This window comes from Nannobrachium achirus (genome assembly GCF_963921795.1).
Source record: "Nannobrachium achirus genome assembly, chromosome: 10".
Taxonomy (NCBI): domain Eukaryota; kingdom Metazoa; phylum Chordata; class Actinopteri; order Myctophiformes; family Myctophidae; genus Nannobrachium; species Nannobrachium achirus.
The window spans coordinates 30,848,117-30,873,116 of NC_137819.1; the positions used below are offsets into that span (position 1 = coordinate 30,848,117).

Consider the following 25,000-nt stretch of genomic DNA (forward strand, 5'->3'; position numbering starts at 1 on the left):
AGTGATACTACACTCTTACTGCAGCTATAGAAGAACATAGTCAGCTAATGGATCTCCCCCTCTCTTCATGTGTGTGTGTGTGTGTGTGTGTGTGTGTGTGTGTGTGTGTGTGTGTGTGTGTGTGTGTGTGTGTGTGTGTGTGTGTGTGTGTGTGTGTGTGTGTGTGTGTGTGTGTGTGTGTGTGTACTGTCCAGTCTGTGAGAGACTTATATATTTATAGTAACACTTGACACTATGAGACTATCATGCTGCATAACTATTCTATAATATTCAGAACTCTATTCAGACACCCTTTTTTTTCTATTGCCAGTGAACTTGCCACCATGTAGAATGCACAGGAATTGGTTCTGGTTCTTTTCTATTCTATTTCTTTATCCAGAGCAATAACACACAGAGAGACATACAGAGATAGAAGTCTACTTTCAGTAGATTACAGTGTATGAGAGAAGTTTACTGTCAGTAGATTACAGTGTAATACACTGTAATCTAGTGTTCTATCATACAGTTATGATAGAACCAAGTCTTCTGTCTGTCAGTATATTACGGTGTAATGCAGTATGATAGAGTCTACTGTCAGTATACAGTATTACAATGTATGCTGTGGCTCATAATGGCTCTAAGTACAGCATGATGATAATCACTGCAGACACATGCTGTTGTATGTGTTATGGTACACATGTGTTTCAGTGTGTGTCTTCCAAAGGCATTACCCGTATTTTCCGGACTATAAGGCGCACTTAAAAGCCTTTAATTTTCTCAAAAAACGACAGTGCGCCTTATAGTCCAGTGCGCCTTATATATGGATCATTCATTGACATTGACATTCCCTTTAGCACAGCTCCATCTGTTGGATGCATAACGCAACGGTAGCGTCTATTATGTGCGCCTTATAGTCCGGTGCGCCTTATATATGAAAACAGTTCGAAAATAGACCATTCATTGACAGTGCGCCTTATAGTCCGGTGCGCCTTATTGTCCGGAAAATACGGTAATTCTTCAAAAAGAAGAGTTCGTTGGGAAGCCAGAATGTGTCTTCTCCTGGGTAGGTCTAGGTCTGGGTGTGTCTTCTCCTGGGAAGGGGCGGAAGTGGCTCAGGGGTAGAGCGGCCGGATGGAGAAACACAAGGTTTCCAGTTCGATCCCAGGCTCCACCAGAGTTGAGTTGAGTTGAAGTGTCCTTGAGCAAGACTCTGAACCCCTAATTGCTCCCGATGTGCTGGTTAGTGTCTTGCATGGTTTCCTCCGCCATCATTGTAATGTGTGTGTGTGAATGAGTGCTTTGGAATAAAGCGCTATATAAATCTACCATTTAGGTTTACATTCATGTTATTTCCAAGGTATGCTACGGTACATACTACATGAAGACCTTTTGTAAACTGTTCCCCTTATACTTGCAGCCAGTGCAACATCTCTTGTTTTCTGTGATTGTCTCCACCAGCCGAAGGCATGGGGGAGAGTATGTTTTCCCCTCCGTCCGTCCGTGTGTCCGTCCGTCCGTGCGTCCGTCCGTCCGTCCGTCCGTCCGTCCGTCCGTCCGTGCGTCCTCGCAGTTTGTGAGCACCTAATCTCAGTCGCCGTTGGCCCGGTCGCTGCCAAAGTGAGCACACACATTCCCTGGATGCCAATCTAGAACCTCTGCCCTAAATTTTTCAAATGGGCCTTTTCTAGCGCCACCTAGTGGCCGATGTTCGCAAAACACATTTCTGTGCACTACTCTTACAGATTTTGTCCAAAAATCCTACAAACCGGTAGGCAGTATCTCGACAGTCATGTGATCGACACGGATCTATCCGAATTTGCATATTCCATCCTGATTGGCTAAAATTGGCTTCCAAAGTTTGTAGGATTGAGCCGTTTTGAACAAAATGCCTCAAATCACAAACGCAAAGTGCAATTATCATGAAATCGCACACACACTTTCCCACTAGGCTGAGGAAGAAATGCCACTTAATTTTTTTTAAATCAGCCTCATGGTGGCGCTATAACAGGCCGATTTGTGGTTTTACCTATAACTCCACCGATCAGTTTCAAACTTTGTAAGCGCACTCCCTAGAGGCTAAGGATAAACCTTTGCCCTGCATTTTTCACATCAGCCTTTTATAGCGCCACCTTTGGGCCGACTTATGTAAAACGCATTTTTGGATATTACTCCTTGAGATTTTATCCAAAAATCACGCAAATCGGTACACAGTATCTCTATAGTCATGTGATCAAGTACGATCCGTCTGATATTTCATATTCCATCCTGATTGGTTAATATTAGCTTCCAAAGTTTGCAGGATTGCTCCGTTTTTGAACAAAATGCCTCAAATCATCAACCATGCTTGCGATTACCGTGAAATTTGCCACACATATTCCCACTAGGTCAAGGAACAAATGCTACCTTTTTCACATTGGCTTGTTATAGCGCCACCAGCAGGTAGACTTTAGCAAAACATATTTTTGGAACAATGCTTCAAATCATGCATGCAGCGTCCGATTGCCATGAAAGATCTAAGGTGAAGAACACATGCCACCCTTTTTACATTGGCCTATAATACAGTAGCACCACCAGGATGCACGGCCTGGTGGAGACCTGTGCTCGGAAGAGCACTGCTTCTAGTTGCCTATGTTTTTCTCAAACATTTTCTGGCTCGTGGCACTTTGTGTTGTGAGCTTGTGTATTTTCCAATAGCTGAAGAATAAAATAGGGCTTAAGTGTTTAAACTACTGCTCATTTTGCTGGGGACCCCTGGGGCCCCCGAGCCCCATTTTGAGAACCAGTGTGCTAAGCCGCACCTCCGTCCAGCAAGCAGTTAAGTGGTGGAAGTAATCATTATGTTATTATTATAACCTCTTTCAAACTGGCGTCCCCATTTTGGCCATGTCATTATCAATCTGGTTAGCCATCGTCAAGGAAAAGTTCGGTCGCTCTTTTCACTTTTTGCAGCAATGCGTAAGTCTGTAAACGAGAGACTATGTCATTATAAATGAAAATGATCATCAAGAAATATAAGCTGTGGAAATAGCAGATCTACAATCTCACATGCTGCAACACTTTGTGAGCTTGTAGATGAATCAGTCACACAGTGTGTAATGTGCTAGGCCTACTGTATGTGTCCAAAGAAAGTGATCCTGATTCTGAATGTGTTTGCGTGTACTGCACATAATGTCCTGTGTGAACATGTGTGCATATGATTTGTCTCTTCTTTAAATTTTAAATTGTACTTCTGTGCTTCGTCCTCCCACATGTGGTTTCAGCTGTGAAGGAAGAGGTGCGTGTGCTTGCGCGCGCGTGTGTGTGTGTTTTGACAGGAAGGCTGGATGAAGGTCCATTCCATTTGCTTCTGGATTGGTTGCATTCAGGATGTGGACCCCTGTGTGTAAACACACACACACACACACACACACACACACACACACACACACACACACACACACACACACACACACACACACACACACACAGAGCTTTTACTGTACATCCTAAAACATGCTGTGTCCCTCAGGAGCTGAAAGGAAAACGCCTTCTTCCTCTTAGCGCCAACAACGCCACACAGAGCGTACTCTGTGTGTGTGTGTGTGTGTGTGTGTGTGTGTGTGTGTGTGTGTGTGTGTGTGTGTGTGTGTGTGTGTGTGTGTGTGTGTGTGTGTGTGTGTGTGTGTGTGTGTGTGTGTGTGTGTGTGTGTGTGTGTGTGTGTGTGTGTGTGTGTGTGTGTGTGTGTGTGTGTGTGTGTGAGAGAGAGAGAGCGAGAGAGAGAGAGAGAGAACCTGTGTGTGTAGTGCTGTTGGAGATAAAAGTTTGTCCAGTTGCAAATGTCTCTACTGTAATTTACACTCTCTCACCAACTGTTTTGAATGTTTGTGTTTGTGCAAGAATGTGTGTTTCCCTGCTATCATTGGCAGCCATCATATATGTTGGAGACCCCTGAGAACTACAGCACTATGCTGTGTATTGTATGAAAACCTACACCTCTGGTCCATGACTTTATTGACTTTAGGTATAGGATGATAAGCAACATTATCGTTTATTGTGATCAAAAAACACTCACAATAATCATATCGTGGAGATTTAATTTATCGTGTGTCCTGCGTCATACACTGGGATCAATTCACCTTTTATTTGCCGAGCTGCATATCCGGTACCATTTAAACCCTATTGGTAAAACGTACTTATAACATACGGGTTAGGGTTAGGGTTAGGGTTCTTTTTACACTCTATCAAATGTCTTTGCCAAAAAATAATCGATCTACAATCGGCTATTCTTTGGCAAATGTTCCGCCACAGGACAATGGATTTTGATTATCGCGATAATATTGTAAATCGCGATGTCTTTTGTCATAACAATCGTGATATGAAATTTTCATATCGTCCCATCCCTAGTACGTTGCACCATCCTTCAGTACCGTAATTGCTGGACTATAAGCCGCACCTGAATATAAGCCGCACCAGCTAAATTTAGAAGAAAAAATAAATGTTTACATATATAAGCCGCACCTGACTATAAGCCGCAGGTGTCCTTCCTGCTTCCCGCTAGAGCGCCCCCGTATGAATCTATATATTAAGTCCTTGTTAAAGACCATTGTAAAACTAACTAACTGACCGTTAGTAGTAAAAATCTTTATATAAGCCGCACCGTTGTATAAGCCGCAGGGTTCAAAACATGGGCTTATAGTCCGGCAATTAGGGGTAGTTGTGTCCTTGTACAGTACCATATTCTTCTTGGACATAATAGTTATGTGAGTGATTGAGATTGATGCTATGGATAGGCCTGTCACAATTATTAATCGCCTAATCACAATTATTTGAAATTATTAATTTCTTTGTATATTTAAGTAATTCGTGATTTTTTTCCAATTCATTTTTAGATTTTTGTGACAATTAATCGCAGACTTAAATTTGTAATCGTGACAACCCTAGCTATGGATAGAAAACATTAAAACAATAAGACAATGCTCCAGATGGTGGGAAGAACACCTGTGTGTGTGGGTGGATGTGTGTGTGCGTGCGTGCGTGCGTGCATGCGTGCGTGCGTGTGTGTGTGTGTGTGCACTGTAGGGTTGCAACAATGAACTAATTTATTTGAGCATATAAAATAATCATTAATTGATACTTTAATAACACAATCGATTACGAACTAGGCCTACATATTTTGGGTAGGTCATTATAACTTACGTACGTTTAAAAAATTACAAAGTGTGTTGCATTGTGACGTCTTGTGAGCTTGTAGATCAGCTATCTTTGCATTTTGCATTAAGTGGTTAATCGAAATAAAGTAAACGTTCTATTCGTTTAATCAATGGAATAATCATTAACACGTTGCAGTCCGAAATAGAATGGTGGTTGGTAGATTAGCCGTGAAATTTCTATTATTGTATTGTGATCTGAGACATAATATTATGTTTATAAACATGACCCCGCAGCCCCTCCATCTTGAACAGCGCCGCTGTTTTTTCTTTTTTTTCCCCCCCCAGGCCAGTAACTCACCATGATTTTCTCGATCTCCGTTGGGATAGAATGGGGGTTTTGGCCGATCGTCGATGTCCCCGTGCGTTTCGCGTGCGCGATCCTTTCACGTAAATGTCCCCGCAAATAGTCCATGTGTGACTGAAGAACAGAACTGAAAAGTTTCGCTAGCATAGCCCCAAGCATGGCTGCAGGAGGGGCTCGAGTGTGTAGACAGTAAACGGATGGGTGGAAGGTGCCTTGGAGAAGGAGAGGCGCTGACGTCACCTCTGCTTCATGCACGGTCTGCATGAGCTATCAGTGCACGAGTGGTGACTAGGGAAGGTTAGACGATCGCCGATTTTCGGATCAAAAGCTTTTATTCCGGTTTTAAAGACAAAGTCCGGGAATGTACGACGTGGCTGAGAGTCCCTGGGGGGATGTGCGATATAGTACGGTTTTAACATTAAGGGGCTCCCCTTGGCTTAGAAGGTGTTAAGAAAAGAATCAACAGTTGCATGCCTCGTATACTGAACTACTGTCGTTTCAATTTGAGTTGTTGTAGTTGTGTCTCTGTCAGCGCCGAGCAAGGTTCCACATAACACAAGTCAAATAGACTCTGTCGGGTGAAAACCCCATACTGTATGTCTAAAAGGATTACAAATTCAAAAACAGACAAAGTAGTAGATGTATAAGCTCAACAGGCGTCGCTTTGCACCACGTTTCCAGCTTGGAAATGTGCTACTTTTTATGCTTTTGTGTAATGCTGTAGTATGATCGAGTAGGGCATGAATTTACGAAAAACCACAAAAGGTTATAATATGGAGATAAAAGGTTTCTGGCTGACATCAATGATATGCTTTCATGTCTCTGAATTCTGGAAACATTCAGGTGTGCTGTTGAAGTGGTTCATGCCATGGCCCCTCAGGCTACTCCTGCTAAAATACCACCAAACCATAGAAGTCATTGTACTAGGGCTGCAGGGTTACAGAAATTAGAGCTTGATTAGAGGTTGATCAGACTGATCCGATTTAATCCTGTCTGTGACATATTGAGCTAGGCCTATATTATTATAGGTCTGTGCCGGAAGTTGTGGTGCAGCAGGTGAAAACAAAAGCACCAATTATATTAAGCATTATTGTTTGATATGCATACAACTTTTCACACCAGGTCGTCAGAATTCATCTTAACTTTTATTCAATGTTAATTTACTTTGTTAGGTTTTGTTACATTATTGACAAATTATGTGCCTGTATTATTCCAAAATCAGATCACGGCAGCTAAGTGATCATGTGCACGAAAAAGGCTTCCCACCCTTGTTGATGATCATGGATTTCGGAGACAGTGAAATCCTACCATACAATATGATGACAGTCTTCACCATGTGGTAGAGTAGTTTACAGTCTGCGGTGATCGCGTCTGATTCGTTGTGTGCCTGCGTGTGCATGTCCTGGTTCAATCAACGTCTAGATAAATGGATGTTAATGTGCATGTTTGGAGATGGAGGAGGAGGCACTAGTCTAGTATACACTGACTGTAGTAGCGTGCTTGCTGCCTGTTAGATCTGAAAGTTGCTACAATGCTAGGAAATGACATCATTGCAATGACTTGTCTGTCCTCAGGGCCAACACGCACGCGCGCGCACGCACACACAGCTACAGTGTACTGTATGACACACAGATACACACACAGTGCACATCAAAGGAAAGGTCCACACAAGTAGGTACACACTACACTCACACAAACGCACACACGCACGCACACACACGCATACGCACACTCAGCAATTCTAGTAGCTAGTAGCTACAGAACTTTATCCCTGGTTTATACTTGGTTTATACCTGGTGTCTCGCACTGGAAATGGTAGATCTACAAGCTCACAACACACCTGAACACACCACATTGTGACTCACTGTGAGCTTGTAGATCTGCTATTTTCGTTACGCAGCCAAGTATAAATCAGGCTGAAGCGTAGTGAAGGCTACATCCTTGGTGCAGAGTGTCCAGTCAGTGATGAATGGAACTGGAACGCATACTGTATAGAATCAAGGTTAGAGGGGGTTCCTACTGTACCTCTTATCTTTACATGGTGGCCATGATCAAATGTTTAGACTGTAGTTTCAGGCTCTCTTTTCTTCCCACAAGCTAGAAAACCCCAACCATTCCAGTGAATGCTGTGCAGTTTTATCCACTATCAACAATCAAAACACTCCCAATATTATTGCTCTGTTATTGCTCCTGATAAAACACTCTGTATGTTTGTAATGCAGAAGATAATACACAGTCAAAAAGCACAACTAACGTTCTAGTATATTATGAGTTGTTGATGCATCGGAATACAGTGGTACATATTGTTAATGCGATATCTCGCTTTTTAGCTGCTGCCAACGCTGCATACGCTCCGGCTTGGAGAACTGTTCTCTTTCTTTGCCTGTGTGTGTGTTTGGTGTTTGAGAGGACAGCTTGGGTAATTACATAGCAGTGAGTCAGAGAGGAGGAAAGAAAGGAACAATTGTTGAGCGTTGTCATACTGAGATACAGAGGCAGAGAGACATAGAGACCGGAGGAGGCGAGTGAGACGACTAATGTAATTCATTCATGCAGCGAGTATGAGAATAATGAGATGAGGTTTTAACCTGTGGACCAGCTACCCTGCCCTCTGTCATCTCTTGGGAGTTGACACTGTGTTCCAGATAATGGAGCACGAATGACCAAAAATACTGTTTAAAAAAAGCAGCAACACATAGTTTACATTAAATCAACTATGTAGGATTCTGATTTAGTGCCAGATTATTAGGCCCAATTGGTTCTTTACTAACAGAAGGCTATATGATGGTAGCTTCTGATTCAGTATGACATTTTCCTTAAGGTCCCTGGAATTATTATTATACCCCCCCAAATGTCCAAATGACATGGTTCCGGTATAGGTACTTGAACCTTATGAGCCACTAATATACCGTACATGTGAAATGAATAACTGTGGTTGGTTGATTTGTATTTAGAGATGTGCCGAACTGCCGATTGATCGGTGAGTGATCGCGATCGGCTGATAATGCCTCTATCGGCTTTGATCGGTATCGGCTTTGCCTCTATCGGCTTTGCCGATCTACAAGCTAGATCAGCTATTTTACTAAAGGACCTCAGCATGCAATCTCCTAATGTTTATACTTAATATACAATGTCAAATTTGTAAGAAGAATCATTAAATATATAAATGCTGCTACAGTAACACAATAAATAGAAGAATTTATGGATTTGACGCTGTGATCTGGAATATCTGTATCGGCAGATACTGATTCCAGTTGATCGGAGAGCAGTATCGGCCCCAAAAATCGCAATCGGAGCATCGCTATTTGTAATGTAACCGTTACTGATCAGATGTGTGAATGGTTTACCAGATGTTTCGTTAAACAGGGTTGTAAAACTGTTTCTGAATCTGCACAGCATCGCAGCACCTTGTTTAGTTGGCTGTCTGAAATGCTGAATGCACTAGATTTGCTCTGATTAATTGTGCAGCCCAGGGTTTGTGCTGCTTTGAGTGGAGCTCAAACTGCTGACTGGGCCGTTGATACGTGTGTTCAGTGCAAAACCTCTGTCAGACCAGTGAACTGAAAACACACTCCACTTTGGGTCAAGTAATAGCAGTGTTTCTCTTTTATGTGCCAAAGACCCCCGAAATGATATGTATTTAGCCGCAGACCCCCACCTGAAAATGTTTGATGCCAGCCTGCCAGAGACGTCCGGAAAGCAAAGATTTGAGAAAATGTTCGCTTAAAAAAAAAAGAAATTTACATTTACATGTAAAATGTATGGCATTCTCTTATTCTCTTATTTGTTCTTATTTTGTTCATGTATGTACTGTACGCATGCTTATTTATGTGGTACGTATAAGGCAGGGCATAATACCAACAGGAAGGATATTGTTAATGTCAGTTGTTTTGTTTTTGTGTAATGTGTCTGTCATATAATCCCATATGGGATGGGCCGAATTGGTGGCATTAATTCATTAATTCACAATCACAAGTTGGCCAAGCAAGATACTTGACTGTGTGTGTGTGTGTGTGTTGTAACAAAGGACGCGTGATTGGTTTCTGCTGAGCGAATAATACTTAATGTTAATGTATGACGGTATCACCGTCAACTCATATCCGCATGCACGCACGCACGCTCGCACACACACACACACACACACACACACACACACACACACACACACACACACACACACACACACACACACACACACACACACACACACACACACACACACACAGTGTAGAGATCATGGGGTCCTTGCACATGGAGATTAAGCAAGAGGGGGATATTAGTAGGAAAACACCTGGATACAGGCCATAAGCATGACATCACACACACCCACGCGCACGCACGCATACACACACAGTGTCTGTCTGATAGTGAGAGCTGGTCATTATATTGCTGGGTGTGTGTGTCTGATTAGTCATCATCAGAATGGTTGCAGTGACTATGGGTCATGCAACAATGGATAGGTCAGTGAACTAGGTCTCTGCCTGTCAGTTTGCCAGCCTCATTGTGTTTCTGTCTGTCAGTCTATCTGTCAGTAGGGCTGTCACAATTATTACATAATCGTCTAATCGTGATTATTTGACATAATCGTGATTATTTTTCATAATCGTCATAATCGTTTCCAGTCAAAAATAGTGGAAATAGCCGATCTACAAGCTCACAACGCGACGCGTTGTGAGCTTGTGGATCGGCTATTTCCACTGTCAATGTTCTTTTTTAAGTATAAAGTTGTCAAATATGTCAGTAATTTCTTTGTATATTTAGGTTATGTGTCATATCTACCATGTGCAACTTCAAAGCCTAAAAGCCAAACAGAAATGTAATTGTCAACGACAAAAACACAATTAAATCGTTAATCGCAATTATTTGAGAGAAAATTAATCGTCATGTAAAATGTCATATCGTGACAGCCCTATCTGTCAGACTGTCCATCAATCCCATTTTGTCCTGTCTGTTTGTGAGTCTGTCTGATTGTTTGTGTGTGTTTCTGTGTGTTTATCCCCCCCACCCCTCTCTGTGTGTCTGCCTTTCCCTCCCTCAGTCTCTCTCTCTTCTCTTACAGTGAGTGACCTTTGTCGCTCTCTGTTCCACTGTTGTCGTTCCAGTTCTAAATTAACTTTAATGAACTGCTCAGACACTTCAAACCTTTGACTACGTTGAGTTTGACACCATGGCTATGTTCTGGCCGCTGAACATTATACATTGCAGCAGTGTGAAAATGTTGGAACAGGAATGTCTTTTTATGTGACTTTAGAAACCCACAGATTAAAGTTCTTAGTCACCATGACTGATTTCAGTCATTTGGATTCCATTGTCTTGAAGTCTTCTATGGAAGCTGGCTGCAGACGCATTATGAGCTAGTAGATAGGATATTTTCAGTTATTAGTTTATGATTAGAGCATTAGAAGTGGTCAAACTAGCAATAATTATGTTCAGAATCAGCTTTCATAACATCTTAATAGTCTACTATATTTCATATAAAAGCAATGGTTTCTTCACTCATGGTTGGAGAAGAACATATATTACATAATATTGTGTTAATTGCTTATATTAGGAGTCACCCGTGTGTGCGTGCGTGCTTGTGTGTGTGTGTGTGTGTGTGTGTGTGTGTGTGTGGGGGGGGGGGGTACTCCTTTCATAATTCTTCACAAATCACCCATTAGGACTTAAACATTTTCAGTCGTGAGATTTTGTTTTGCTTTAATCCATGGAAACCCTACTTGAGGCTAAAGCTGCTGATAGCCTAATGCTGAAAGAACTAGAGGAAATGTGCTTGTGAGTTAGCATGCACGCACGCAGCCACGCAGCCACGCACGCACGCACGCACGCACGCACGCACGCACGCACGCACGCACGCACGCACGCACGCACGCACGCACACACACACACACACACACACACACACACACACACACACACACGCACCCACACACACAGCAGTTGAGATTTGTGAAGACTAGACGACTGTTGGTTCTCAGTTACTTACTGTAGGAGGGAAGCAGTCCAAGCAAGCCATGTGAGGGCGCTTTCAGTTGATGTTTGCGGTGTCCCAGGGATGTGATGTGAGCTACATGAACTCAGGTAGCCCCTCTGGACAGTTTCAACTAGGGCTGTCACCATTACAACATTTTAAGTTGAAATAATTGCGATTAACAATTTAATTGTGTTTTTTGCAATTGAACAATGGAACATATGCAAATTGTATTTCTGTTTGGCCTTCTAGCCGTCGTAATCAAAAATCCCAAAGGGCTGATATTACAAATAACTTAAATATGATAAGAAATTACTGACATATTTAATATGAATAAAAAATAGCGGAAATAGCTGATCTACTTAGCTTACAACGTGTCTCAAAGCCTGTAGACCTTTCTAGCATTTTGGAACATTCTTGAAAATGTACTATGAACCTTTTTCAATATGTAAACGATTATGAAAATGGCGATTATCTCAAATAAATGTGATTAGGCGATTATGTAATAATTGTGACAGGCCTACTTTCAACCTGATCACTATTTGGGGCATGCCTAATAGGTGAAAATGTATTGCATTTGCATTGCAGATCTAACGTGTTTGAATGCAATGCATTGGGGAGCTTGTAGACTATTTTTGCCGTAGCGACACCATGGAATGATGAAGTATAAAATGGGGCTAAAGTGGTATTAGTCATTGATGTGCTTCTTCCTCAGTGTTACAGTCTTACCTCTAGAGGGTGCTAATAACACACCAGCTGATATGGCAATGGATAGTAGAGGGACAGATGAGGAGAGGGGGAAAGAGGGATAGAGAGAGAGAGATCAAGATGAAGCTGATGGACTGGCCTTGTAAGTCGGAGGGAGTGTATTTGGTGTGTGTGTGTGTGTGTGTGTGTGTGTGTGTGTGTGTGTGTGTGTGTGTGTGTGTGTGTGTGTGTGTGTGTGTGTGTGTGTGTGTGTGTGTGTGTGTGTGTGTGTGTGTGTGTGTGTGTGTGTGTGTGTGTGTGTGTGTGTGTGTGTGTGTGTGTGTGTGTGTGTGTCTGTCAGATCTTGTCCCACTAATCCAGTGGTCCGATTAATCTGCTTTCCTACTCAGCACCTCTGGTCTGTCTGTCTGTCTGTCTGTCTGTCTGTCCGTCTGTCTGTGCATGTGTGTCTGTGGTGTGAATGGGATTGTATTCATCTCTGTGTGTCTGCCAATGCTCATTCACTGACTTTGTGTCAAGCGTGACAGACTCATCCAGTTCTTTCTTCTGGGGGATACATCATCATACACATCATTGCTAGTTCAATCCCAACCAAATCATATCAGGGGCCCACAGCACAAATCAACATAGACAAGACTACGGTACCGAGAATGAGTTTAGGAAGAGAGACGCCATAAGTCAAAAGACATACATTGTCCAACGTGCTGAATGGGAAGAGAATAATCTATTCATGATGTTGAATGGAAAATGTATTTGTCTCATCTGGAAACGGCTGCTCAGCGATGGGGAAGAAAGGGAACTTGGAACGACACTTTCTGACAAACCGCAAAGTCTTTTCCAGCCAACGTGAACTGAGAAAAGAACAGAAGGAACTGAAATATCAACCATATGTACATATGTACCTTAGATGAAACTGGACCAAGTGCTGTCATTAGTATTTTAACTCATTCACCACTGCCAGAGTAAATGAATGAATGCAGTGTTTCACCCCCAAAATGACTTTTTTTCTATTGATTAGAATGGACTTGAGTTCAAAAATACTTGTTTTGTATTTGTCACATTACTAATACAACAAATTGTATTACAGTAAATTTTCCCCCATTGATTCCAGATGGGGACCCAAATGCATTCATTTATTTTATTGTAATACATTTTTTGTGTTAATAGAAAAAAGTAATTTTGGGGTGAACCACTCCTTTAATAAAAAACAGCCTGCCAGCGAGCGGTGGATGAGATCTTTCGATCACGTGATCTCCTGGATCGGTGTGTATCTGAGAATGAAATGGTGACTCATGTTGGGAAAATATTTTGACTTGCATGATACAATTTAAAAACAGTTGCAAGTGGTGGTTTTTACTCAAGTAACTGGTGATGTTTTTGGTGATTTCAACTCGATCCTGTGTTTAAAACCCTGCTCTTTTACACCCAGTCAGACCAAAATGGTTTAAACTTAGATTTAAATATACCTTGCGTGCAAGTGTGAATATTTAAGGCTTTAAGTTTAAGTGCAGCGCTAGATGAAAATCCATGGGGTGACAGTCAGCAACTGGCCGACATCATAAGGTCATTCTCCCCCGGGGAGCATGAAGGTGCACAGAGTTTTTGAGATGGTGTTTGATGGATGGACTGACACATCCATCCAATTAAACTAGATCAGTGGTTCTCAACCTTTTCAGGCCGTGACCCCCAAAATAACCATCATTTAATTTAATTTAATTTATGCTTGTTGTGAGCATGTAGATCGGCTATTTTCACAATGTCTGCCTCTAATATTAGACAATTTGGTTAAGGTTTAATTTGTAATTTTAGAGGTATTAAAATGTCCCTAAATTGTCACAATTGTGCAGATACCCTCTATACACTTAAACTTTATGTTGGTTTGTTTACTGTTGAGTGAGAAAACAATGCTGCACAATAAGCTACTCATCTGGGGACCCCCCACAATAATTTGGGGACCCCCCACAGGTTGAGAACCACTGTAGTAAATGATAGGGGATACAGGTAGGTCATGAATTACTGTAGATGTTGACACCCAGACGGACGCACACTATAGTCGAGTCACCACCAGGGCAGGGATGGACCCCGAAAGTACTACCGCTATTTAGAGTAGACCCTCCTCCGGGTCAGCAGAACACACTTCCAGGCTTCCACTTGCCCACTTGGGCCAGTAAAATGAATGCCATTTAAAGCCCTAACCCTAACACCTAAGTTCACATTATGAAATGGTCTGGTTCATTAATATACAGTAGAGTTCTATGAGCCCATCATTATGAGAGTCACTTCTTGACTGTTATTTGTTGATTCAAAGATAATGTAAAGGTGGGACCTGCGATCTTGAAAAGTCGCTGGCCCAGAGGACCAGTGGAACATTTCCCTTAATGTCTACCCCTGCAGAGTTCTAGTTTTCCATTTCTTTGACCTTTAATAACTTGTGTCCTTCACATAGGACTACCAATTGTTTCCTGACCTTGGGATCAGCGTCTTATTACAATAGTGAAAATGACAAAAACCTGACTAGACTACGCAGAGTGTTTGAAGAATACTTCAAAGTTAAATGAACATTTTACCGTGTGATTTTTTTTACAAGGTTTATGGATGGCATTGATGAGTTGAGAAGGATGGGGGAGGACTGTGGTGAGGATAGCATTTCTCTTTAAAGGTGAGGAGTGACTTGAGAGCTCTGTTGGTCTATTCTAGCAAAGGAACAGAAAAGCCTCGGGCAACATGCACACACACACTGACATACAGTACACTCATACCACACACAAGCACATTGCACACACACACACACACACACGCGCACACACATGCACACTTGCTTATGATCCATTCTTCCTACACACTCTCTCTCTCTCTCTCTCTCTCTCTCTCTCTCTCTCGCTCTCTCTCTCTCTCTCTTTGCTTTCCCGCTCTCTCCATGCCTTCTCTTTCATCTGTCCCTCTCTGCTCCTCTCTTCTTTCCTCCCTGTGGTTTGGTCTTTTTAACCCTCTCCTCTCCGCCGTCTCCCTCTCTCTCATCTTCTTCTCCCTCTGTCCCGTTATCTACTCTCTGCACTCCTGCTCTCTCGCTCTTTCTCTCTGGCTTCCCCCCCCCAACCCCCTCCCTCCCTCTCCTGGGAGACAAAGACACCCCTCCCCCCTCCTTCCTCCCTCCCTCCTTCCCTCCCTCCCGCTCCTCCTCCTCGTCCTCCTTCTCTCTCTCATTCTGTCCTCCATCCCCCCTCTCTTGTCATGGGAGGCTGCCCTCTTGTATGTTGCACACGCCTCTCTCTCTCTGTCCTCTCTCTGTGCTCGCTCTCCCTCACACGTCGCGTGCTGTAGTGTGTGTGTGTGTGTGATGTGTGTTCAGTCCAGTAGTGCTGCTGCTGGTAGTAGGAAGAGCTCAGGACACTGAGTTAAAGTCAGCGTTAGCCATCAACGCTACGTTGGCTTGACTATCTCAGCGCAGCATCTTGCAACGCCACCACAAGACTGGGCTTTCGCTCCTTTTATCTGCTGTCCCCCTGGGCTTCTCTTCTCTTCTCTTCTCTTCTCTTCTCTTCTCTTTTTTCTTCTCTTCTCTTCTCTGACAAGAATATTTAATGGAAGGACTGTACCATGGTAAGGATTTTATCAAATAGTAGTTCATGGGTAACGTGTGTGTGTGTGTGTGTGTGTGTGTGTGTGTGTGTGTGTGTGTGTGTGTGTGTGTGTGTGTGTGTGTGTGTGTGTGTGTGTGTGTGTGTGTGTGTGTGTGTGTGTGTGTGTGTGTGTGTGTGTGTGTGTGTGGTGTTAGTTACACATGTGAGCGGTGAATGAATACAGCTGCACCGGCGTGCCGAATTTTCAAAGCACAGCTGAGCACATTTTGTGTATGTGTCCCTTTCCGTACCATGTGTTTGCCTGTGTAGTGAAGAGGAGTGATTTCAGTTCCAAGATCCAGACCAAATGTGGTTGGCCTAGTTGGAAACCACCAGCGATACACAGAGTCACTGACTCAAACAAAGTACACACACATTACAAAGTAGTTTGCAGGCAGCTACAGTTGATTAAGACAGTCTTTTCTATTCGATTCTGTAACTACTGCTGTGGTATGCTTTCTGCTCTACTCTTTTGACCTGCTGACTTATATACTGTAGTGATTTCCTACTGTAGATTACCATCTGTCACTCTGTAATGATTGTGTGTGTGTGTGTGTGTGTGTGTGTGTGTGTGTGTGTGTGTGTGTGTGTGTGTGTGTGTGTGTGTGTGTGTGTGTGTGTGTGTGTGTGTGTGTGTGTGTGTGTGTGTGTGTGCGCGTGCGTGCGTGTGTGTGTTCGTTCACACATCACTGTCTGCATACTGTATGTGTCTGAAGAGGTACAGAAATGAATATAATTATTGTATTTCAGAAACTGTGTGCTGTGTGCATGTGTGTACATGTGGCTGTGGGTGAGTGGGAAGTGAGACTGCAGCTTGCAGTGAATGGTTGGATGGGAGAGCTTCACACAGTGTGCATTCGTTTGAGTAGGAGGTAGCTGTGTGTGTGTGTGTGTGTGTGTGTGTGTGTGTGTGTGTGTGTGTGTGTGTGTGTGTGTGTGTGTGTGTGTGTGTGTGTGTGTGTGTGTGTGTGTGTGTGTGTGTGTGTGTGTGTGTGTGTGTGTGTGTGTGTGTGTTTGGGAGAGAGAGAGAGAGAGAGAGAGATAGGGAGGAGGACAATAATGGGATATGTGTGGGTTGTCTTTGAATACATGCTTGTACACTTTTACAGTGTGCTGTTCCAAGTGTCTTTTGTGCACAATGCACATGCATGCAGTTAAATACTAGGACTGTGTGCATGTGTGCACACACACGCAGGCCTACGGTAACAATAGCCCTGAGGGCCTGTATATAGTTTCTGGGTTAGATCATCATCTATATTTCAGTCAGTGTGTGTTTTAATATTTCTCTGCTAGTTCCATTATTGATGATGAATTTGCAAAAGAAGAAGCTCTGCTATAATAAGCCACACACACACACACACACACACACACACACACACACACACACACACACACACACACACACACACACACACACACACACAGATTTCTTTCGGACTCTCTTTTCTGTCTTGCTATGTCTTGTTTGTGTTAAGCCTGGTTTTAGTTGCACACTGGTGTTGCCTGCGGTAAATGGCAGATCTACAAGCTCACAGCGTGAGTTTGTAGATCTGCTATTTACTGAATCCTCTGCAGGTGGCAGAGTGTTTAGAGAAACGTTTCTGCAACGAGAAGTCTGCAGGTTCAATCCCCATGACAGGCTAGGTGCTCCTCCTCTTCATCTTACAGTAGTTTATCCTGATATAGCTGACCCGACTAGGCCCATATTCTACTTCACTTCACTGGTAGAGCCCTATATATATTTACTGCACAGTTCATATATTTTACAGTTGCAGAAGAGCTGTAGGAAGAAATGTTGTCAGTTTATTTAAACATGCATCCCGTCTTAATTGCCTTGTAAGATTGACTATGATAAATTGACAATGACATCTTTATTGACGATGAAAACATGAGTATGTACAAAATACATGCATAGGCCCTACCATTATCAAAATGATAAAAAAAACGCAATGAAGCTAGCAGCTTACTTCCATTGCAGTCCTTAAAGGAGTAGTTCACCCCCAAAATGTCATTTTTTCTATTGATTACTCACGCCATGGAGACTTGAGTTCAATAGTATTTTTTTGTATTTGTCGCATTCCTAAAACAAAAATGGGATTATAGTAAATTTACCCTGACGGTTTCCCCATCCAGGGCCATGCATTTGGGTCCCCATCCAGGGCCATGCATTTGGGTCCCCATCCAGGGCCATGCATTTGGGTCCCCATCCGGAATCAATGGGGGTAAATTTACTACAATCACATTTTTGTTTTAGGAATGTGACAAATACAACAAAATATTATTGTACTCAAGTCTCTATAGCATGAGTAATCAATAGGAAAAAAAGTCATTTTGGAGGTGAACTACTCCTTTAAAATCGAAAATAACACGTATTCATTACCGGTTGGAAGGATTGTGGGTTAAAAAAGACGATCTGAGTCACTTCAGTTCAGAGCATCTGTTTAGAGCCCTGCTAATCCATTTTTCCTGTATGCTGAATAATACAGTATGTGTTTAGTATGCTACAGTTACAGTACATGAACATGATGCATGCTGCTCCAATAACCCTCCACATTAACACACTACTACACCTGAACCACTTCAGCAAGTTTGTCTGTACATGCTGGCCATTTATGCGTGCGTGAAATATGTGTGAGCAATCGAGCATTCATGCATTTGTCTGACCTTATTTCGTTTTGCAGGCATCTGGCATCAGTGTGCAAACATCCAGTACATATATAGTCGCTGTCGGGCAGAAACCTTGTATCTCCATGTTTCAAGTTAAACTTTTAGTTTTGTTTTAAATAAATTAATGCGCTACTTCATACAAAAGTGTTGCACAAAAGTATAGCGAAAATAGCAGATCTACTAGTTATTTTGTTAATGTTTGAACGGTTTTGGACATACAAGGTTTCCACACCGATGGCGACGATGTAGTGTGTGTGTTTTTCTGATGTGTTTGTTTGCCTGTGCATAATGACATTGAGCATGGCACATGTGTGTCTTTTTGATGCTAGGCCCATGTGTCTGTGTTTGTTCGTACACGCATTATGTGTGTGCTTGTCTGTATGCTTGTGTGTTCGTGTTCATCTATGTGTTTGTGTGAGACTCGCAGGTGTTCAAGGTACTTGAGTGTGTGTGTGTGTGAGAGAGAGAGAGTGATGTTGCTCTATAGTAACACCCTTTTGTCCCAAGGGTGTCTCTCTCTCTCTCTCTCTCTCTCTCTCTCTCTCTCTCTCTCTCTCTCTCTCTCTCTCTCTCTCTCTCTCTCTCTCTCTCTCTCTCTCTCTCTCTCTCTCTCTCTCTCTCTCTCTCTCAACACACACACCACACACACGTGCACACACGTGCACACATGCTTGCTTGGATATAAAGTTAACCATTAGCTGCAAATCATCAAAGCAGAACGGCTGACAACTATCCCTGGGGACACAAAAGCCCTCTCCTCTCCTCTCCTCTCCTCTCCTCAACCTGTATCTGATATTGACCTGATTCAAGGAGTCTTGCTTTGGGCGAGTAAACATGTTAGTGTTGTTTGATGTACACACACACACACATTACTAATTCATCTCCTCAAGGAAACTCTGTGGGCTTACGTTTCATTCCAATAGTAGCGGATCAATTCACATCTTCTCTAACTTTCATCCCGTTAGATGCTGGGCTCTAAGGACGGTGATGTCAGTCAATCCGTCCACCGCTTTGGTTCCAAATAATCTCCAACTACTGGCTGTATTGCCATGACATTTGCTGTACACCTCCACTCTCCAGAGAATGGCCAGTACTGATTATTGGGAACACATTGCCTTAGTTTCCTTTGACTTTGACTTCCACACAATATTATATTCCAAAAGTTAATGGCTGGATTGCCAAATTAACATGATATTGACTGAGCATATTCATGCTTGCGGAATCTGGATTCGATGACCCCATGGTGTATTTCCTCTTGTGCAACACAGTCTCTAGTCTCTTAGACTTGTGTCATTCAGTGTTTTGTCATTATTTTCCAATGGAAAGGTATAGTCTTGCGTAGACAGGCGATCAGAGATCTCTACCAACTGATACGTAAAAAATCTGAAAGACCAGTTTCGTTTAATGACTATGACATACTGTGTATCAATTTGTGTGTTTTTTGGACAAAGTATGTAGGAGTACTGTTCAAAAATGTGTTTTGCACAAATCCACCTCCTGGTGGTGCTATAACAGGCCCATGTGAAAAATTCGGCGCAGAGGTTCTGCTCTGGCACCCAGGGAGTGTGCATGTACCGTATATGGTTTCGCTGCCATGGTGCCAACGGTGCCGGAGATTAGCTGTTCACAGAAGGACGGACAGAGGAACGGACAGACAGACCCGCGGACATATGGATGGACGGACAGGTGCAAAACATAGTCTCTCAATCATGCCTTTCGGCCTGGCGGAGACAAGTTAGGCCCATCAACTTGGCCTTTGCTTTTTCTCTAGTGGACAGAGCCTACTTTTCTTTTCTTTTTAATGACATGATTCATTTAGAATAAATACTGATCAGGGGTCAATGGTAGAGTCATCATCATTGCACGTGTACATGCAAGCGTGGCGCTCGCAGCCGCGCACACACACACACAGTCCCTTTGTTGTTTTAACTTATGATCGCAGACTTGTGGTGGTTAAGGCACAATTATACACCGTATACAGACATCCTGTGAGTGAGTTTCTGTCTTGTCTGCAAAGCCGTGTGCTCCTCTCCTCTCCTCTCCTCTCCTCTCCTCTCCTCTCCTCTCCTCTCCTCTCCTCTCCTTATGAGTTTTGTACCCGAGGAGCCAGCTTGAGGAGCAGGTGTTTTGAGGCCCCTGCCAGTCGACAGACGTGTGTGTGTGTGTGAGAGAGAGAGAGACCCATGCCCCTCGGACATGTGGGTCATGTAGGCAGCTAGTAATTAGCATGGTACTACTACTGACATTCTATGGGTGTTTTCACCTCTTACTTAAAGGAGCACTTCACCAATCTCCAACCTTCTATGTATAATTGGTCCTCTCTAATGCTCATGATAGCATGGCACCATTTCTGTACACTCTGTGTCTCATTTGGTGGACTGTGGACAATTCAGAAACCTGCCCTACCACTGACATCGTCTATCCACCTGTTTCCGCGGGAGTTTACTGGCGATTATTTGGACCACACTTCCGGTTTAACAGCAGACATACAAGCTCACGCCGCGTCGCAGATGCAACCCGTTGTGAGCTTGTAAATCACACTCGGCTGCGGCGCCGGAAGCTCGGTACAACCTCTGCGCAATGCACTATGGGGCGTTGGAAACCCGTGGATACAGAATCTGCCCTATCTAGAGTGTCAGTGTGTGTCAGTGTGTGTTGCACTATAGTGGTTTTGAGTGTTGAATGTTTAATGGACCACAGTGGAAACAAGCCTTTGGCTTTTTTTAAGCATCATCCATGCTGTGCTTTAAACGATTCATCGATAAATTATTCAAACAATATTCATGCATTTTTACATACCGTCTGCGTCATTAAAATAAAAAGAAACTGATGAATACATTTGTAAGTCTTGCAATAATTAAAGTAAAATCTTCTATATACCTTTTTCTTAATGGGCTGTATAAACACCCCTTTGTTGCAATGCCTGGGGGCTCAAACAGCAGAGTAACCATCACCTTTGTCCCTTTTTACAATGACTGAAGAATGGAACCCCAGGAACTCATTACTGAACTCTTAGAAAACCGACAGAGGCTGATAGATGGATGGATGGATGAATTGATTTGTTAAGTAGATTAGGCCAGACAGACGGAGACAGTAAAGTTTTTGGTAGTCTCTTAGTAGCTCAGTGACAGATGGTGTGAGTAGCCTGTGTCTCCATCTAAATGTCATTACATTGACCCTATCACCAATTACCATCATCAATCCCAGCACCGGGTCACTTTAGTGCTGGTCATTTTAGACACTTGGCATGACATAAAAGATCAATTTATTCTAATACTACTACTTCAGCGTGGAGATAAACGATCGTGATAAATTGGCAACCTTTTGTGTTCATTTCAAAAGAGCAACATTTCGAAGGTGGCGGTCGCTGTAGTTGTCAAACGTTTTGTGGTTAAAATCGATTGTGATGCTGTTAAACACATTTAGCTGGGGAACACCCTCAAGGACCCCTGGGGGTCCCCACCGGACCCCACTTAGAGAACCACTGCCATAGACGGTGCATGGAGCCTCACCGCTTTCTCAGAATGCGGAAGCGGAATACACCACTTCTGGTGTGAATTTAGTGTAAGGGCTGTGTGCTGCTGTTGAAATTGAAATTGAAATTTGCTAAGTTTAGCTCAGAAAGAGGGGTGTGTTTTCTTGGACCAATCACAGTGTCGTTAGCCGACGGTCCCGTTCCCTCCGGGCTATGGATTCTCTCTGAACTCTGCACACGCTGCACTGTTCAGAGCCCATAGCGCAGCAGAAGCAGGCAGAGAGAGAGAGACCGGGGAGAAATTCTAGCTGTGCTTTTAATGTGTTGCATTGCTTATTTCATATCTCCGATGTTTTCAGATACATATGTTAAGGTACTGTTTAGTTTAAAATGACTCAAGTCATTGACTAACTCAATGACTTGCGTTAGATAAAGAATGTAGCTAGCAGCTGTCAAGGATATTTTAAGATGTGAATATTGAAATGAACTCAAATGTATTATACTGCTATAGTCCTGAGTGCTGCAACAGTTACTGTGTGTGTGGAAAATATTGGACTTTAATATATTGACCTCAAGATTAGCTGCATAAAACAAGTTGCTATTTGCCCATCACCCACTGTTAGCCACACCCCACAAAATACCCCTGTACCTGGCTATGGGGGACGACACCTCTTGTGTTTAACTCACTTGATCAAGCTACCGGTATATGTAATTAAAACACCAACACCTTTCAGCCCAAGGGTGTCTTTAATTAAAATCAGGTGCAAGTGGAGGAATGTGAGCTATGGGAATCAAAAGGGAGAATGAAATCAAGTTTCATTTATATTCATCAAGGGTCATCACGCAGTGCATTAGCGTTAACGGGAAGTAATTCAAATTCAACATTTAGGGACTTTTGACATGAGAATACACACACATTGACTTTGAAATTTGATTTTTCATTTCATCACGTCTTTAAATTATATTAGAAATTAATTGTTATGGGGGCTGTCAAAGTTAACGGTGATGTCATACTTGTACCATTCCCCCGCCCACCACTCACACACTCCCATGAACACAAGCTGAAGTGAAATTTGCCTTTTGAGCTTGTTTTAGATTGATTGATTGAATATTTTATTAGACAAAAATGAAGAGCAGTCAAAACAAAACATGTAGTACAGCCAGCACAAGTACAGTCAAACACAATGCTTTAAAGGAACACCCCAAAAAAGCCCTTGTGGTCTTGTTTCCCGGCACAAAACATTTTCAGTTGGGGGGGTTCACGGCCAAATACATATCGTTTTGGGGTTCCTTGACACAAAAAAGTTTGAGAACCAGGGACGTGCTTGCCATTGGGAAAAGCGGGACAACTCCCGAACGGCCGGTTCATTCCCAGCCGGTCCAGGCCGGCCATTAGGAAAAAAATACAAATAAAATGTCGTTCCATTTTGGGGGCTGGGCGGCCAACAAAGTAAATCGTCACTATCGGGCAGAAACCTTGTATCTCCAAGTTTCAAATTTGTACATTTTTTTCGCAAAGCAAAGCCCGGGCTTCATCATACAAGGCCGTTGCACAAAAGTAGTGAAAACAGCAGATCTACAAGCACACAACGCCTCGCACCGCGAGGCGTTGTGTGCTTGTAGATCGGCTGTTTTCACTAGTTTAAATCGTTTTTTAAATGATAAATACAAAACAAACGGTTTTGGACATACAAGGTTTCCACCCGACAACGACGAAATATAACTCATGTAATTGGCCCACCGGCTTACAGTCACTTTGTCACAAATCTTTGAGTAGCAGCAGCGCTATAGAGAGAGATCTCTCTCTATAGCGCGCAATGAGGGCCTCTCCACCTCTTTTTCCCGGGCTGAATCAGGGGCCCAGCAGGCCAGCACGTCCCTGTTAAGAACTACTGATTTAGAACGCCTCAGGTCTTGATGTTGGAGGTCCTTGTAGATCAGCTATCTCCGTTACGCTGACACCCGCACAGTAATAAGCGTGTTTAGAGAGTGCATTATGCAGGTGTCGTATTACACAGGTGTCTGTCAGTACTGGACTGTATTACAGTTACAGACACATCATGTGTCACCTCTATGGCATTTCCTGTGTGTCTGTGTGTGGTAGAGGTGTGTGGTTTTCTAATTATCATCATCATCATCATTATCTTCAGTGACAGGCTGACCCTGCCCTCATCAGGCCGTGTGTGTGTGTGTGTGTGTGTGTGTGTGTGTGTGTGTGTGTGTGTGTGTGTGTGTGTGTGTGTGTGTGTGTGTGTGTGTGTGTGTGTGTGTGTGTGTGTGTGTGTGTGTGTGTGTGTGTGTGTGTGTGTGTGTGTGTGTGTGTGTGACTGTGTGTGTGCGTGCACGTGCATGTGCGTGTTTATGTGTGTGCGCAGTCTGTGCATGCAAGGCAGGCGTGCATGTTTTCTGTGTATATACTCTGTTTGTGTGTGTGCCACAGAGTGTAAAAGGCACTCATCCCCTTGGCCTTGACCTCTATAGTGGGTGTGTATGTGTATGCGCGTGCACATGCGCAATTTGCCACTATGTGTTCATGTGTGCGCACACCAGCGTGTCTAAGGCACTTAAGCACTTAGCTTGTTGACCTCATCCTATCGGCTACCCTATCAGTGGGAAGTCATATATCATAATTCATCTGGGGTGCTGTCATAGGGTCTAGGGTTTCTCCTATACGCTTCCTGTGGGAGACAGGGAGCCATACAGGACTTAGTCCAGTGACCAGTGACGCAATTGGCTGGGAACAGACTAGCCTATATACCTGGAAGAAAGTGTACCGAACGGCAGGGCAGGAATTTCTTGGAGGCCATGAAGGCCATGGGCGCCGTTGCCCCTCAGTTTGGCCTTGTGCCCCTCAAACCAATGGCATGACCTGAGGCCACAGTGGCCTTAATGCCCCAGCTGACTGTACCACTTTCTCCTCTGTCTCTTTCTTGTCAATATGTAGACAGTAGACACCGGTGTCTCTTTCTTGTCATGTAGACACCAGTGTTTCTTTTTTCAAATCTTAACTCCCCTGAGTCCCCATCTTTAAACCAAACCAGTGGCTTTGATTGGGACAGGGCTGAGCATGGATCAGGTTGTAAATACCA

General features: G+C 43.2%; 1 protein-coding gene across 2 annotated transcripts in view; it reads left to right on the forward strand.

Moving 5' to 3' along the window:
- The window catches only part of LOC308293256 (focal adhesion kinase 1-like), a 102,000-nt gene that overhangs the window by 1,386 nt on the left and 75,614 nt on the right, over nt 1-25,000 (forward strand). The gene's annotated exons all lie outside the window — the stretch shown is intronic.